Below are 18,177 nucleotides of genomic sequence, written 5' to 3'. Positions count from 1 at the left end.
ACACTTGAACCAATCTCACGAGTATTTCTTAAAACGAATATCTCGATCGCGTTTTATCGTACGAAATAAGTGGAAATTATGTAAGTTGTATGATTGATAACCTAGGCAGGAAGATAGCACGCGCGTGCGCGGTTTACCTGGGAGGCGCGGATTGCCCGGGCGCGCGGTTAATTTGAATTTAAAACATGGATTCTCTCTCCGAAATAATTCATGTACCCAAAATTGGACCGCAAGTTTTTTTTCTTTTTAGGGGAATCTCTATGGGAGTTTAACATTACAATAAAGCTAATAGGTCCAGTTTGGGGTACTTTTGGTCCGAAATGGGGTACATAGGGCCGAAAATGGTGACTTTGGTCGTTTTAAGGGTACTTTTGGTCTATTTTGGTCCATTTTTGGGTACATCAGAAAAGCAGTTGGAAAAACGAAGAGCCTTATTTTTCCACCCATCTCCAAACTCCAAAAATTGCTTTAATTTATTTATCGCTTCCGTAGGTATAAAATAAGATAAAAACCACTTACCTATATTTTAATTACGGTAAATTAAAAATACTTAATTAGTGTACTAAGTTACGTTTAAAAGAACCTTTTGTAACAATTCCAATATGTAAATATAGGTAAAAGGATTGAAAAAATACTTAAAGTGGTTTTACTGATAAACTCTAAAGGAATTTAACTTTAAAGGGTATCTTAGATTATTGTTTTTAATTTTATTCAAGTTGAAAACGTATTAAGAGTCCTTCAATAAAAGGATTTTATTTACGAACTTAATTCATATTTTCTTCAAACTTTCAATTCGCTTTTATTACTATTTAAATACGGTAAAATATAATTCTTATACACAAATATAGTCAGAAAGATACTATAAAACACTAAAATTAAAATTAAATTAAATTTGTGTGGATAAGATTTGTAAATATCATTTTGAAACTAATAACTTTCACGCTTTAAGTCAAGCCAATAAAAACAATTACCTATATTTTAAATACGGTAAAATATAAATACATTTCCGATATGTAAATAGGTAGAATAACACTATGAAAAGTTCCTTTTTCTTCTTTTAATACGACAACACACAACTCTGATACGCAAATATATAAAGAAAATATTAAAAAAATTTACTCTACGTTCGATACGTTAAAATACATTTCCGATACACAAATAGAGATAAAGAAATACTATAAAATGTAAAAAGGTAGAAAAATACTACACATTAACCATTATGAATTTAAGCTTACAACATCCTTCACGTATAGAGCATAACATATATGTTCAGAGTTAACTTGTTTCCTCGTTATCTTTATCGCATGTGTTTTAAATAGCGTATGGAATAAGTTAAGAATGTACTGAAATGGTGTATGTTTAAACCTCGTAGAATAAAGAGTAAAACATATGTTCAGAGTCGGCTTGATTACTAAAGCGAATAACACAGAGACGTTTCCGGTGTAGTCACGTAGGAAGAAAAATACTACAACACTCTCTATACTCTACATTCAACACGTTAAAATATACTTCCGAAATGCCAATATAGGTAGTAAAATACTACAAAATCTCTATACTTTACCTTCAATACGTTAAATTACATTCCAATATGTAAATATAGGAGGAAAAATACTACAAAAGCCTCTTTTCTTGGCGTTCAATATGTTAAAATAGATTTCTGAAATGCAAATGTAGGTAGTAAATACTACAAAATCTCTATACTCTACCTTCAATACGTTAAATTACATTCCAATATGTAAATATAGGTAGTAAATACTACAAAAGCCTCTTTTCTTGGCGTTCAATATGTTAAAATAGATTTCTGAAATGCAAATATAGGTAGTAAATACTACAAAAGCCTCTTTTCTTGGCGTTCAATATGTTAAAATAGATTTCTGAAATGCAAATATAGGTAGTAATTACTACAAAAGCCTCTTACTCTACGTTCAATACGTTAAATTAATGATATGCCTCCGATCGAATCGTTAATTTTTTCCTATTTCAATATACGCGTTTAAATTAGAATTGCTTCTAGTGTTCGGCAGTCGATTAATGTTTATCCACAAATTTTCCGATTTATTTAAAAAACGTTGGTAAAAAGAATATCATTTTAAGTTATTTAATTGTGTTTTTTACCCAACCAAGCATTTATTTGAATAAAAGTGGTATTTATTTAAATAACCAATAGTTAAATAAAAATTGTTAAATGTTTAAATAATCGAAAGTGAACAAGCCTATTTTTTAAATAAAACAAACAGACTTTAGAGTTGATAAGATTTGTAAATATCATTTGAAACTAATAATTTTCACGCTTTAGTTAAGTCAAGCAATTACATTTTTAAAAATGAAAGAAGTTAAACAATATAAAAATTTGTAAATATTGTAAATATTTTTAGGTAATAAAGAAATTAAGAAATGTTTTAATTAAAATATCTTTCATTTTCTACTACATTTTTAAAAATGAAAGAAGTTTAACAATATAATTATTCTAATATAATTTCAAAATCAGGTATTATTTAAAGTACAAATGCATAATTTAGTGAAGCAATTCTTATTTAAATTCTTCTATTTAATTAATTTGTGTATCTGAAAAGTATTTATTGAAAAATAAGTGGGTTTTACTATTTATCACGGTTTTTTATATATATATATATAAATATATATATATATATATAAAAATATATATATATATATAAAAATATATATATATATATAAAAATATATATATATATATATATATATATATATATATATATTGGAATTGTTACAAAAGGTTCTTTTAAACGTAACTTAGTACATTAATTTATTTTGGAAGTTCAAAACGTATTAAGAGCCCTTCAGAGTACTATAAAAGGATTTCATTTACAAACTAAATTAATATTTTCTTCAAACTTTCAATTCGTTATAATTTGAATTTAAATGAAAACATCATGGATTATAGGTACGTAATCTACTATTAGACCGAACGGATTAAAAAATACTTAAAGTAAGTGGTTTTACTGATAAACTAAAGGAATTTAACTTTAAAGGGTATCTTAGATTATTGTTTTTAATATTATTCAAGTTCAAAACGTATAAAGAGTCCTTCAAAGTAATTTAAAAGAGTTTTATTTACGAACTAAATCCATATTTTAGAAGTTAGTTTGTATGAAATACTTACTAATACCTGAAAAATGGACTTTAGAGTTGATAAGATTTGTAAATATCATTTGAAACTAATAATTTTCACGCTTTATTTTCTACTACATTTTTAAAAATGAAAGAAGTTTAACAATATAATTATTCTAATATAATTTCAAAATCAGGTATTATTTAAAGTACAAATGCATAATTTAGTGAAGCAATTCTTATTTAAATACTTCTATTTAATTAATTTGTGTATCTGAAAAGTATTTATTGAAAAATAAGTGGGTTTTACTATTTATCACGGTTTTATATATATATATATATATATATATATATATATATATATATATATATATATATATATATATATATATATATATATATATATTAGAATTGTTACAAAAGGTTCTTTTAAACGTAACTTAGTACATTAATTTATTTTGGAAGTTCAAAACGTATTAAGTATTTCGAATACCAAATAATTCGACGTATTTGTTTTTGAAATAACTAAATAGTTTGCATATTTTTCAAAAAAAAAACTAAAAAAGTAATTGAAATTACTATTAATTTTACTTGCAATAGTAAAATACTAAACCAAATGTATAATTTATATTTTATTTTATTTCATAAATTTAAACTATAATACTAAACTTTTTCAAAAAAAAACTTTTACAAACAAAATTTAAAATACACATTTTTAAAATTTAACTACACCAGCTCCAAGTCAGCTAGCGACTTTTTTTTTTAAGTAACTACTAACTACAATTAAAATCAAAGGATCTGCTATATTTTTCATGCTTTGAAAACAATTCATTAAAATCTCGAGTTTTTAAATATATGTAAAACACGAAGGAGCAGATCTTTTATCACAAATTTTCAAAAATTATATTTAATTTAGTTTATAATAATATAGGGAACTCAAAAATTAAAAAACGAAAAATCAAAAAAATTACTTACTTCAACCTTTCTCCCAGTTATTAGTTTCGTTTTAAACTTGGTTTACGTTTTAGTTTTACTTTGCTATTCTAGAAAATTCCAAAATTCCTTTAGAGTTTATCAGTAAAACCACTTACTTTAAGTATTTTTTTTAATTAGTTCGGTCTAATAGTAGATTACGCACCTATAATCCATGATGTTTTCATTTAAATTCAAATTATAACGAATTGAAAGTTTGAAGAAAATATTAATTTAGTTTGTAAATGAAATCCTTTTATAGTACTCTGAAGGGCTCTTAATACGTTTTGAACTTCCAAAATAAATTAATGTACTAAGTTACGTTTAAAAGAACCTTTTGTAACAATTCCAATATATATATATATATATAAAAAACCGTGATAAATAGTAAAACCCACTTATTTTTCAATTAATACATTTCAGATACACAAAGTAATTAAATAAAAGTATTTAAATAAGAATTGCTTCACTAAATTATGCATTTGTACTTTAAATAATACCTGATTTTGAAATTATATTAGAATAATTATATTGTTAAACTTCTTTCATTTTTGAAAATGTAGTAGAAAATGAAACATATTTTAATTAAAACATTTCTTAATTTCTTTATTACCTAAAAATATTTACAATATTTAAAAAATTTTATATTGTTTAACTTCTTTCATTTTTAAAAATGTAATTGCTTGACTTAAATAAAGCGTGAAAATTATTAGTTTCAAATGATATTTACAAATCTTATCAACTCTAAAGTCCATTTTTCAGGTATTAGTAAGTATTTCTTACAAACTAACTTCTAAAATATGGATTTAGTTCGTAAATAAAATTCTTTTAAATTACTTTGAAGGACTCTTTATACGTTTTGAACTTGAATAATATTAAAAACAATAATCTAAGATACCCTTTAAAGTTAAATTCCTTTAGTTTATCAGTAAAACGACTTACTTTAAGTATTTTTTAATCCGTTCGGTCTAATAGTAGATTACGTACCTATAATCCATGATGTTTTCATTTAAATTCAAATTATAACGAATTGAAAGTTTGAAGAAAATATTAATTTAGTTTGTAAATGAAATCCTTTTATAGTACTCTGAAGGGCTCTTAATACGTTTTGAACTTCCAAAATAAATTAATGTACTAAGTTACGTTTAAAAGAACCTTTTGTAACAATTCCAATATATATATATATATATATAAATATATATATATATTTATATATATATATATATATATATATATATATATATATATATATATATATATATAAAAACGTGATAAATAGTAAAACCCACTTATTTTTCAATAAATACTTTTCAGATACACAAATTAATTAAATAAAAGTATTTAAATAAGAATTGCTTCACTAAATTATGCATTTGTACTTTAAATAATACCTGATTTTGAAATTATATTAGAATAATTATATTGTTAAACTTCTTTCATTTTTAAAAATGTAGTAGAAAATGAAAGATATTTTAATTAAAACATTTCTTAATTTCTTTATTACCTAAAGATATTTACAATATTTACAAATTTTTATATTGTTTAACTTCTTTCATTTTTAAAAATGTAATTGCTTGACTTAACTAAAGCGTGAAAATTATTAGTTTCAAATGATATTTACAAATCTTATCAACTCTAAAGTCTGTTTGTTTTATTTAAAAAATAGGCTTGTTCACTTTCAATTATTTAAACATTTAACAATTTTTATTTAACTATTGGTTATTTAAATAAATACCACTTTTATTCAAATAAATGCTTGGTTGGGTAAAAAACACAATTAAATAAGTTAAAATGATATTCTTTTTACCAACGTTTTTTAAATAATTTGGAAAATTTGTGGATAAAATTAATCGACTGCCGAACACTAGAAGCAATTCTAATTTAAACGCGTATATTTAAATAGGAAAAAATTAACGATTCGATCGGAGGCATATCATTAATTTAACGTATTGAACGTAGAGTAAGAGGCTTTTGTAGTAATTACTACCTATATTTGCATTTCAGAAATCTATTTTAACATATTGAACGCCAAGAAAAGAGGCTTTTGTAGTATTTACTACCTATATTTACATATTGGAATGTAATTTAACGTATTGAAGGTAGAGTATAGAGATTTTGTAGTATTTACTACCTACATTTGCATTTCAGAAATCTATTTTAACATATTGAACGCCAAGAAAAGAGGCTTTTGTAGTATTTTTCCTCCTATATTTACATATTGGAATGTAATTTAAGGTATTGAAGGTAAAGTATAGAGATTTTGTAGTATTTTACTACCTATATTGGCATTTCGGAAGTATATTTTAACGTGTTGAATGTAGAGTATAGAGAGTGTTGTAGTATTTTTCTTCCTACGTGACTACACCGGAAACGTCTCTGTGTTATTCGCTTTAGTAATCAAGCCGACTCTGAACATATGTTTTACTCTTTATTCTACGAGGTTTAAACATACACCATTTCAGTACATTCTTAACTTATTCCATACGCTATTTAAAACACATGCGATAAAGATAACGAGGAAACAAGTTAACTCTGAACATATATGTTATGCTCTATACGTGAAGGATGTTGTAAGCTTAAATTCATAATGGTTAATGTGTAGTATTTTTCTACCTTTTTACATTTTATAGTATTTCTTTATCTATATTTGTGTATCGGAAATGTATTTTAACGTATCGAACGTAGAGTAAATTTTTTTTATATTTTCTTTATATATTTGCGTATCAGAGTTGTGTGTTGTCGTATTAAAAGAAGAAAAAGGAACTTTTCATAGTGTTATTCTACCTATTTACATATCGGAAATGTATTTTACCGTATTTAAAATATAGGTAATTGTTTTTATTGGCTTGACTTTAATAAAGCGTGAAAGTTATTAGTTTCAAAATGATATTTACAAATCTTATCCACACAAATTTAATTTAATTTTAATTTTAGTGTTTTATAGTATCTTTCTGACTATATTTGTGTATAAGAATTATATTTTACCGTATTTAAATAGTAATAAAAGCGAATTGAAAGTTTGAAGAAAATATGAATTAAGTTCGTAAATAAAATCCTTTTATAGTACTTTGAAGGACTCTTAATACGTTTTCAACTTGAATAAAATTAAAAACAATAATCTAAGATACCCTTTAAAGTTAAATTCCTTTAGAGTTTATCATTAAAACCACTTTAAGTATTTTTTCAATCCTTTTACCTATATTTACATATTGGAATTGTTACAAAGGGTTCTTTTAAACGTAACTTAGTACACTAATTAAGTATTTTTAATTTACCGTAATTAAAATATAGGTAAGTGGTTTTTATCTTATTTTATACCTACGGAAGCGATAAATAAATTAAAGCAATTTTTGGAGTTTGGAGATGGGTGGAAAAATAAGGCTCTTCGTTTTTCCAACTGCTTTTCTGATGTACCCAAAAATGGACCAAAATAGACCAAAAGTACCCTTAAAACGACCAAAGTCACCATTTTCGGCCCTATGTACCCCATTTCGGACCAAAAGTACCCCAAACTGGACCTATTAGCTTTATTGTAATGTTAAACTCCCATAGAGATTCCCCTAAAAAGAAAAAAAACTTGCGGTCCAATTTTGGGTACATGAATTATTTCGGAGAGGGAATCCATGTTTTAAATTCAAATTAACCGCGCGCCCGGCAATCCGCGCCTCCCAGGTAATCCACGCACGCGCGCGCTATCTTCCTGCCTAGGTTATCAATCATACAACTTACATAATTTCCACTTATTTCGTACGATAAAACGCGATCGAGATATTCGTTTTAAGAAATACTCGTGAGATTGGTTCAAGTGCCAAGCGTACTACAATGATATTAAAATGAAGTTTAAAAATATTTCCATTCTACTTTAACAACGAATATTCCATGACGTCAAAACACTTCAATTCAAATTAACCGCGTCCCCCGGGGTAATCTGCGCACGCGTCGCCTAGGTTATCAATTTTTACATCATTTCAACTTATTCCGTACGATAAAACTTGATAAGATATACGTTCAAGTATCTTTCGAGATAAGCGTAGATAAATGAACAAGTTGGCCTGGACATAATATGTTGATATATGAGAAAACAAATCGTCGCGAGAAATATCATAAATACATTGACTTTTTGACGATTTTACCCCCATTTCATCCCTTAAATCCCGGATTTCGATCCCGAACCCAAACCCGAACCCGGGTTTGACGCCACACCCTCACTTTCCTTCTACTGACCCGTTCGATCATTTGGGAATCGATCAAATAGACTCAAACCGGAATATCCATATAAATTATTTAATAGGGACATTGAGATGTTGTCTGTTTAAATGGTTGTTTCTAAGACGTATCCTGAGTAATACGATGTTGAAAACGGTATATTATGCACTGGTTCAGTCGCTATTGTCTTATGGTATTTTAGGATGGGGAAACGCCACAAATACAGTTTTAAATCCACTAAAGCTATTACAATTATACACGAAGTTTCAAGTATTAAACGTACAACAAATATATATAGTAAATGTGTTAACAAATATCTATAAATATAAGTCAATACCAAACTTAATTTATAAACACGTGCATGACACAAGATCCTTAGATGCTTTTACATTTAAAATACCTAAATTTAATAAATCTAAAAGTCAAAAGCACGCGATGTACTATGGCCCATTAATATTTAACCAACTGAGTCTCGATTTGCGAAATGAGGTAATATTATGTATCTTTTAGTTACGTCTAAAGTAATTTGACTCATCGCCACATCGCGCATCATACGGTACCAACAATTTCTAAAACCTAACAGCATATGTAACATAATTACTCATAAGTATGCCACTGTACCTTATTCCATTCAAAAATCTTCACTAACGGTTTGTTTCACCACGAACCAGTAAAAAGGTGGACTAAGTTAGATTTTAACCTTTTAATTCATCCTAGTAATTTTGGAAGTCACACTATTGGCTACTAACATATTTATTTCAGCCAATGGAAAACCTCTAAATTGAGAAGGAATTTTTCGGGTTGGAATTTAAGTCAGCCCAAACCAGCCTTTTTAAAACCCATACCGAGCCTAGAAGAGTTAGGCCTAGGTTCAAAATAATCTGCAAAGACTCCAACCTTGTAGATGCGCCAGAAAAGCTCAACCTGATTTTCAACTATTTTTTCCAATAAACTTGCTTCTTATATTTGACAAAGCAAATTTATTTTAGAACGTAAGTCTCCGAGAATTTCATTAATTTGCAAATTAATTACATTAACAGAACTTTACACTATATTATAGTTCATTTTAGCTCCTAAGCCTTGGTTGTTCAAACTGGTTTTTTACTAAAATAATGGCCGTCGGTTTATCAGACGTAGAGCTAATTATACGACGGCATTATTGGCATTTGAGATTCGATGACGTCAAATAATACTTAGGGTACGGATGACGCAATATCTGTGAAACAAACCGTTAGTGAAGAAATAGAGCTAGTGGCATACTTATGATAAATTATGTTACATATGCTAACAGCGAGTTACTGTCAGTAAAAATCTTATTTTCAGTAGGACTATGTTATACTTTTGAAATTAAAAGCTTTGGTTTGATTATTGTGTAGTTGAATTTAGACCGTTGGGGATCGCAATTAAAGGTCTTAAGAAATAATTTAGCCCATGGTCCCAAAAGGTCTTAAGATTGTGCCCACCACATACAAGCTTTGCTTTTGTAGAAGGGCAAGTGTACGGAAATATGAAGTATGTCTGTTTATTTATGAAACCGTGAAATATTCCCTGCCGAGACAGATAGCTTCTCTCGCAATTGCAGGGCGCGGGGAAGCGCACGTGCAGGGGCCGTAACACCGGAGGATGAATGGGGTGTGACGACTGCGCTCTTAATCTGGACCCTTCCAGACCGCGTTAGGGAAAATGCCACTACAAAGTTTTAAATCTGAGTCATAACTTCGGGTTAAAGTTATATATTTTTAAATAAAAAAATGTCTAATTTAAAATACATTTATTTATATTTAAATAGGATCCTGCTTTTCCGAACATATATTACAAATCCTTGGATAACTTAGTTATTTGTAAGCATAGAGAAAATGAAAATGGAGTTATTAAGAAGAATTCTTAAAACACATTCTCACAAATTTTCAACTTTCTAAGTTAGCAAAATTTTAAATAAACCCAATTTTGGCAAAGGTGGTTTTGCTGGCTAACTCCGAACAAAATAAGGTAATAATACTGCAATATATCACAAGGATGAACTGGCGCACCTGTGGTATGAAAATAACATTTGGAATGTCTTATTTCATAAGAATTTAACAAAAGACTAAAAACTTTTAAACAAATTCAACTCCTTGGTCGCTAAACAAGAGCAAATTAGAAGGGATCTACAACTGACACCAGAAAAACTAACTTTACTAAATAACAGAAAAGTAGTTCATAAATCAAAACGAAAATCTCAGACTGACAATTAAGCGTCCTGAACTTAGGTTTTAATTTTTCAATTATTCCAAAAACTTTAGTTAAAAAAAACTTAATCATGGAAATAGAAGGTCACATCAAAAATGTCGTGGACAGTGATAAAAGTAGAAAAAAGCAAAATTGTAAAGATTTACTAAACAGTAAAAAACCTATAGTACGAAATTTAACAAGGGAACAAAAATTACTTAAAAGAGATAAAATCTAATGAAAATATAATTATAACGCTTGCAGGCGTGCGGATAAAGGAGGCTGTACGGTAATTTTAGAAAAAGCCGATTACGAAATCGGGCTTAATAAAATTGTGTCGGATAATGATACTTATGCCCTACTTAAAAAGACCCCACAAACATATTTCATAACCAAGTAAAAGATATCCTAAAAGAGCGCGTAAACTTAACACTAGATGAAATTAAAAATCTTATCCCAGTGCATTTCTCGGCCCCTAGGATGTACATCCTACCAAAAATACACAAACCGACACTTCTGTCCAATTCGTCTGCCCAACCGACAACAAAACACCTGGTCAAAAAACTTATCTTTTCTGACAAAAAACACTAACATACGATTAAAAACTCTACCGAATTAATAACGGAACTTAAAGATTTCTTGGGATCTTTTGATATTGTATTCCTTTTCACCAAATTTCCAGTCCAGAGCGCTTTAATTGTCTTACAAGATAGACCCATAGTGAGTAACTTAAACCCGATTGAAATAGACGAAATGATCAAACTAGTAAAATTGTGTGTACAAAATCCATTCTTTAAAATTAATGATAAGTTTTACACCCAAAAAGAAGGGTTGGCAATGGGTCTTCTCTACCCCCCCCCCCCCCCCCTCCTGTGTGATTTATTTATATATAAACAAATTAGAAAACCTAGAACTTAAAAATTTCCCTTTTATTCTAAATTTCTGGAAAAGGTATGTCGATGACATCCTAGCTCTTCAGAAACATGGAAGCGAAACGAGGGGTCGGACATTTGCCTGTTTTGTGTACGGGATTTCGGATTTTTAAAAAATGCAGGATTTTTTATTGTGGATTTGTCATACAAAGTCTATGGGAGCAAAATTCTTGGATTTTGGATTTTTTTCCAAATTTTGTACGGGATTTGGCCAAATGTCCGACCCCTCGAAGCGAAAACTTCTTAATATTTTTAAATTACCTCAATAACTTAGATATCTCTACACAGTTTACACACGAAGTTGAGTTAAATAACAAAATCTCTACTTCGGTTTTTAGAAAGCCTTTTTCCGTCTCTACCTCCGCATGCTAAATCTAACCAGCCCTATTGCCAGAAAGTAACCGCGTTTCATTCTTCCATATTCCGTGCCCACAAAGTAAGCTCAGATAAAAATTCGTTAAAAAACGAAATGAACCTAATTAAAGCCATTGCGAAAGACAAAGTATCACTTCAAAAGTAAGAAGTAGACACCTAATTAACAGTAATACAAATATCCCATTCGTGAAAGAGAAGAGCCCATTTGCAATAATCCCATGTGTCAAAAATGCATCTGAGAAACCTCCTAAGTAATTATAAAATCAAACAAGTATTCAAACCTGTAAACAAACTTAACAACGAATTAGGACCAAAAAAAAAGATAAAATACCCATTACAGATAAATTTGTCGTATGTAAAATATCATGTACATGAAAGGGTGTATATGTCAGTCCAACAAAACTGAATTTTAAATGCGCTTTAACGAACCATGGACAGTAAATTAAGAGGACAGGTTTTCGATAGCCTTCCACAGTGCATTTTATTTTTCCCCGCGTATCAATCAGCTCGAGAGACTCCGAGGGAGTCTTGCAAGGTCGTTGGTACCACGTGATCTTAAAATTTCAAAATGGCAATCTAATGCGGTTGATATTGTTACGTCATTTTTTGCGCTTTATATTTTAGTATATTTAATTTTGGTTTTTTAATTCAATAAAAACTATCAACTGATATTTAGTATATCATATTTAATCTATAAAAACGTGAAAAAATACCTTTTCTCGTAAAAATGTACTTCGTGTTTATCTTTTTTCTTTTTTCGAACAGTATCGTCCACTCTTAGCGATACTTGTTTTTTTTTCAAATAACCTTGGATGACTCCCTTAGTGTGATTGGTTTACGGAAGCTAAAAACCAGGCTTTTTACCGATCCTCTAAAATCTACTACCCATGAACGAACACAAAAATGATGTAAAAAACAATAAATATTACTCTTCACGTTTAGCAGAGCACGCATAAAGTAATAATAATCACAAAATTCCATTTGAAAAAAGGAAAATTATTTGTCAGACCGATAACAATGTAAAATTAAAACTAAGAGAATATTTGGAAATTGTAGACCTTAAAAAAACCAATGTAATTTTTAACCATGACGATGGCCCGAGTTCTTAACTGGCCAATATTTGGATTACGTAATCAAACGTGAGTTCAAAGTTTGTAAACGCGCCCTCACGTTCAGTACGCACTATATGATGTTACCGAATGACAACGAAACTAGCTAGTTGTGTCAATATTTTAAAATAAATGTTTCATTCACTATGCAAAAGTGGTTTTTAGAAAATTATTTATAGTATTTTAATACATAGGGTAATAATAATAATAATAATCAGCTAGTCTAATACCCAAGCAAAGACTTTGTAACGCTTCGCTTACTAGACAGGCGTGTTCTATGGCTCAACTTGCATACCGATTGTGGCTCCATCTCGACGCTGGCCCAAAATTTCCCCTAGCTTGAGCTGTGTTACTAGTGGCGCCTCTAGCCGCGGGTCCAAATATTACCCCAGCTTTTACAGTGCTACAGAGGTGTTAACAGGTTTTTCCTAGGAACATGCCTGTCTATTAAGCGAAGCGTTATATAGTCTTGGTACCCAAGGCACCGCCTTAGACCTAAGTCATCAAGCGACTTCTTAAAGACATTAATTCAGGTGGCCGGGTTACAATGCGTAAGGTATCTCCGAAATCCCACTCTCTAACTCCAAACACCTAAGAATGAGTATACCAGTTATGCCTAAGTAGGTATATAAATATCAGTTTTGGATATTTGTAGAGGTCGGGGACGGTTAATCATGTTTAAATTTATTTTTTTCGGGAAAAAAATGTAAACAAAGAAATTTACCGGTTAATATTTCGGAAAATGATTAAAAAACCTGTATTATTCGTAAAATTTAAGCTTTTTATCGAAAAAAACGCCGTTTTTCCGATTAATTTTACAAATTTATCAAAAAATTAATCGGATAATACAGAAATATAAATTACTTGATCAAAACATTTTACGAATAATTTTGAGAGCTTTATCTATTGAATAAAAGTTAACCATCCCCGACCTCTAGATATTTGTACCTATGACCTATGTCTAGGCATAGTTCCTACTTTTCGAATAGTCGAAGCTTTAAAAGGTTCTTTTATAGGTTAAAATATTAACAAACCTGAGCTGTAGGGGTCCATTGTCATTCTGTATTTTCCCGCTGAATCATTCATCCGAAGCAAAAACTGGCCGCCAGGCCTAAAGTATTTTTTGCCCACTTCTAGGAAATTCTTCTCTTAGCAAAGAATTTCATTTCAGAACGCCCAAGCTGAGACGTTTGAGGTTGTCAGTATATAAAGTTTGGAAATTGCCAGTGGCTATTAAATCCAAGCTTAACATTCGCATTTGAAGTCAATTTTATGTAAAGGAAATGCCTAATGGCGTCATACCTAAAGTATCTTTCCTCTAAAATCTAGAGAAGTGTGTGATTATAATATATAAAACGTAAGTTTTTGACAGGAAAAATTTACATAATCCCTTAAAAAATCATGCATGCTATTTAGCGTAGCATAAAATAGTGTTATTGATTCAAAATGCAATATCTTAGCAAAGGAAAATCAGTTTTTGAATGAAAAATCTACAGAATGGCATAGAAAATTTTATTTTAAAATACTAAATTATATAGTATAACACAGCATAGAAATTAGGGATTGTGGTAGCAAAACATAGATAACGGTAAATTACAGGCAGATAAACTCACCTTCAATTTTTGCCAAAAACCAAATTTTAGCTTTAAACATAATTATTTTCAAAAGTAATAAAGGTATCCGAATAAAAATTATATCAAATCAAACATTGAATTGTTTTGAGAAAAATGCCATTTTTCAAAACCCGATCAGTTTGATAATTTTATAAATTTGTAAGTTGAAATGGTGTCATGTGGGGTAAAACCTTAATTAATTATAGTTATAATGATCCTGATGTCCGAGATGAACGAATCTTTCAGCAATATATAGAGGGCACATCTTTCCATCATATTTGTAAGGCCGGCATTTCTAACTTTAATAAATAAGGAAATACATTGATTTAACGATGGCATAGAAACGGCGTTTTAGGGGTAGAGGTGAAGAAATAACGTACTAAAAACTAAGAATAAACCTAACGTTTCTTATCTCGTTGGGAGAGCTAATTTTATCATAAGCAAAACGACTGAAAAATTTGCTTAAGGTTGTATACTAAAATTTCGTTAACTTTCAAAACTAAAACTAAATGAAGAACTATTTTTCATTAAGTTTTCCAAAATATTTATTTATTGAGCTAAGTTTCGGCCGACGCTCTCTTAGAGAGTTGTATGTCTAGTCTAATATCCTGATAAAATACGCGAAAAAGTAAGTAAGTCCATAATTAAAAGGGATAATATAGCTAAATCCTAAACAAATTTGAAGAAATTTAAAAACTTACTAATAACTCGTACCGATAGGTCTTCGAACAACGCGAAACTCGGATCAAATAGATCTTCGAGTAATAAACTAAATTAAAAATAAATAAAATAGTTATTAGTAAGTTTTTAAATTTCTTCAAATTTGTTTAGGATTTAGCTATATTATCCCTTTTTATTATGGACTTACCTACTTTTTCGCGTATTTTATCATCCTTCTCACAGTCCATAGGTGGTTTCTTCTAACTTAGTCTAATATCCTGTCTATCCTGTTTCCCGCGTTCCACCTTACTAATATCGCTCTGTTTCTGCAGATGTCTAATCCTCTTTCTTGGTATGTCGAAATATCCTTTTAAAGGATTAGGGTATTTACAAATCGGTTAAAACGGTCAATTTAGTTAACTTCTGGGAAAACCCACAACGACTGTATTTTCGACGTGATTTTAGGTCTTCTTATTTACAGAAGTAAATAAAATTGAATTAAATTTTTCCCTATATCTTGAAATATATTTCAGCAAGAGGAGCCTTAAATATCATTTTCGATAGTAAAGCGTAACAAACGGCAATTTTGATCGTCAAATGATATCGAACAGTATATCAAATTCCCTCTTTAAACGTATATTTATTATGTTTATGTTATTGATCTCTTCCTTGTTTTCTACTATAGAGGTTAAGCAGAGCACTCTAGAAGTTTGAACAACAACGTCGGGCATCAAGTGTACTTTAAAGACTCTTTAGTTTTAGTTTGCCCTTTTGTACTTAGGAGTTAGGAGTCGAATATTTAGCAACTTCAAGACATGCCAGTGGCGGATACATGTGTCAGATTTGTAGGCTGGTGTACCACAAAGAGAGTGCACACCACCGGAGGTCCAGTGTGTCAGAATTTATAGCCCGGTGTACCTAGCAACAGGGGCCATACCACCGAAGGTCTTTCATCGTAGTGCCCTACGCCAGCGTCCCCAAGTCCGGACAGGTGACAAATTGAGCATGGGTAGTAGTACCCTACTAGGCTACTACTGATGGTCGCACCTTTGACGCAAGCCACTCAACCCAGCAGAAGGTGCAGCAACGGGTGGACCAATCCCCATTTCGCACACAGCAGTGGGAGTAACAGTGGATGCTATAGCAACTCCAGCCGACACCCTACTTACGTAGGTAACGAGTCATAACGTTTGGAGAGAGCTCCTAAAGGGGAACGACGGGCACACAGCGGTCCACATAACCCGGCCCAGTTGGCCCCAGTTATCCCGGTGGGCTCCAAAAGGCCGGAAACAGGACCACCGTGCCCTCATACGGAGGCCCGCCGAGGCGGCCAGTTTGCACGGACCCTCTCCATTAGCCTGAGCCGATGCTCAGTTTCCAGCCCAAACCTGACCGAAGTCGGAGGTGGATATAGGATCATTTGATCAGAGCTAACTTCTCCCAGTGCGCCACCGTCCTTATGGTTTACAAAAGCCAGACCCCGACTCCCCGGTAAAGCTACCAGAAAAATATAGCAGATCATTTGATTTTAATTGTAGTTAGTAGTTACTTAAAAATAAAAGTCGCTAGCTGACTTGGACCTGGGGTAGTTAAACTTTAAAAATGTGTATTTTAAATTTTGTTTGTAAAAGTTTTCTTTGAAAAAGTTTAGTAGTATAGTTTAAATTTATTAAATAAAATAAAATATAAATTATACATTTGGTTTAGTATTTTACTATTGCAAGTAAAATGAACAGTGATTTAAATTACTTTTTTTTTTGACAAATGTGCAAACTACTTGGTTATTTCAAAACCAAATACGTTGAATTATTTGGTATTCGAAATACTATTTGGTATTTGATCAGTTAACTGGCTTAAAATTTTGGTCTCTATAGCCAATTTGGCCAAGCTAAGTTTGGAGTTCCGACTCGCTACGTACGGCATCTCGCGGCTTTTTAAGAGGACACCAGGTATCGACACTTGTTCGGCAATGTATCCAAAGACATATCACCCGCAACGTCGGACTCAAGCAAGGTTGCCCTTTATCACCGCTATTATTTACCTGTATCTGGAACCCCTAGATCATCGTTTAATTTCAACGAGTAAACGATTTCACAGGGTTGCCACACGTCAGTGAAATCAGGGAATTTAGAAATGGGCACAAAACGTCAGGGAATTTTAAGAATTTGTTAGAAGTCAGGGAAAACCACGGAATTCAATTTTTTTTGACACTTTTTGAAGTTAATTTTACTCTATTTATCTGGAAAATCCTATGATTTGTTTTGCTAATTTTTTAACGTTGCAATAATACTTTTCTACTGAACTGTTGGTTGATTACCATAATAAAATTTTGATAAAAGTAAAATATAAAGCTAAAAATTTACTAATTTTGGTTTTAAAAAGTCAGGGAAAATCTCTTAAAATTATCAGAGAAAACAAGGAATTGGAATCTGAAATTATTGTGGCAACCCTGTTTCACCTACACCACCTACAGCCAAATCGATTTTCGGGTACCTATAGTTTTCTTCGCCGATGACCTAGCGGGGATTGCTGAAAATAGGGACGAACTCCAAGGAATTCTCACGATTTACCATTCAAGTATGTACAGTTGAAGTGGTCACGCAGACGCCTCGGAGTTACGTTCTGTTCAGATAAGGAATACTTGGCAAGCTAGGAGCGCCTTATGTCCGCGAAAGCTAGTCGCCTCCAGGGAGCCATAAAACTTAAGGCTTGCCACTCTTACAACAAATATTCGCTGATTAGAACCTTGTGGAAATCAGTGGCGGTGCCAAGCTTGACTAGGGCTCGGCGATCGGAGTGATTAATTATTTAATACCACATTTTAGTTCAGATATATTTACCAATTTTATCCATGAAAGTTTAATCGGCAAAGAAAATTTCCTTTTTTATTTGCCACTATTGTTGTGTTGTAATTAAACAATTTGGAGAACTTTTACTGTTTAATTATCGGGGAAAACGAACCTCATTCCTGACAAACCACAGTCAAATAATTCGATCGTCTTTAGTCTGATTTTT

Source organism: Leiobunum rupestre, chromosome 9 (genome assembly GCF_980474605.1).
Source record: "Leiobunum rupestre chromosome 9, qqLeiRupe1.1.hap1, whole genome shotgun sequence".
NCBI classification, from domain to species: Eukaryota; Metazoa; Arthropoda; class Arachnida; order Opiliones; family Sclerosomatidae; genus Leiobunum; species Leiobunum rupestre.
Note: the sequence above shows the minus strand (reverse complement) of the source record.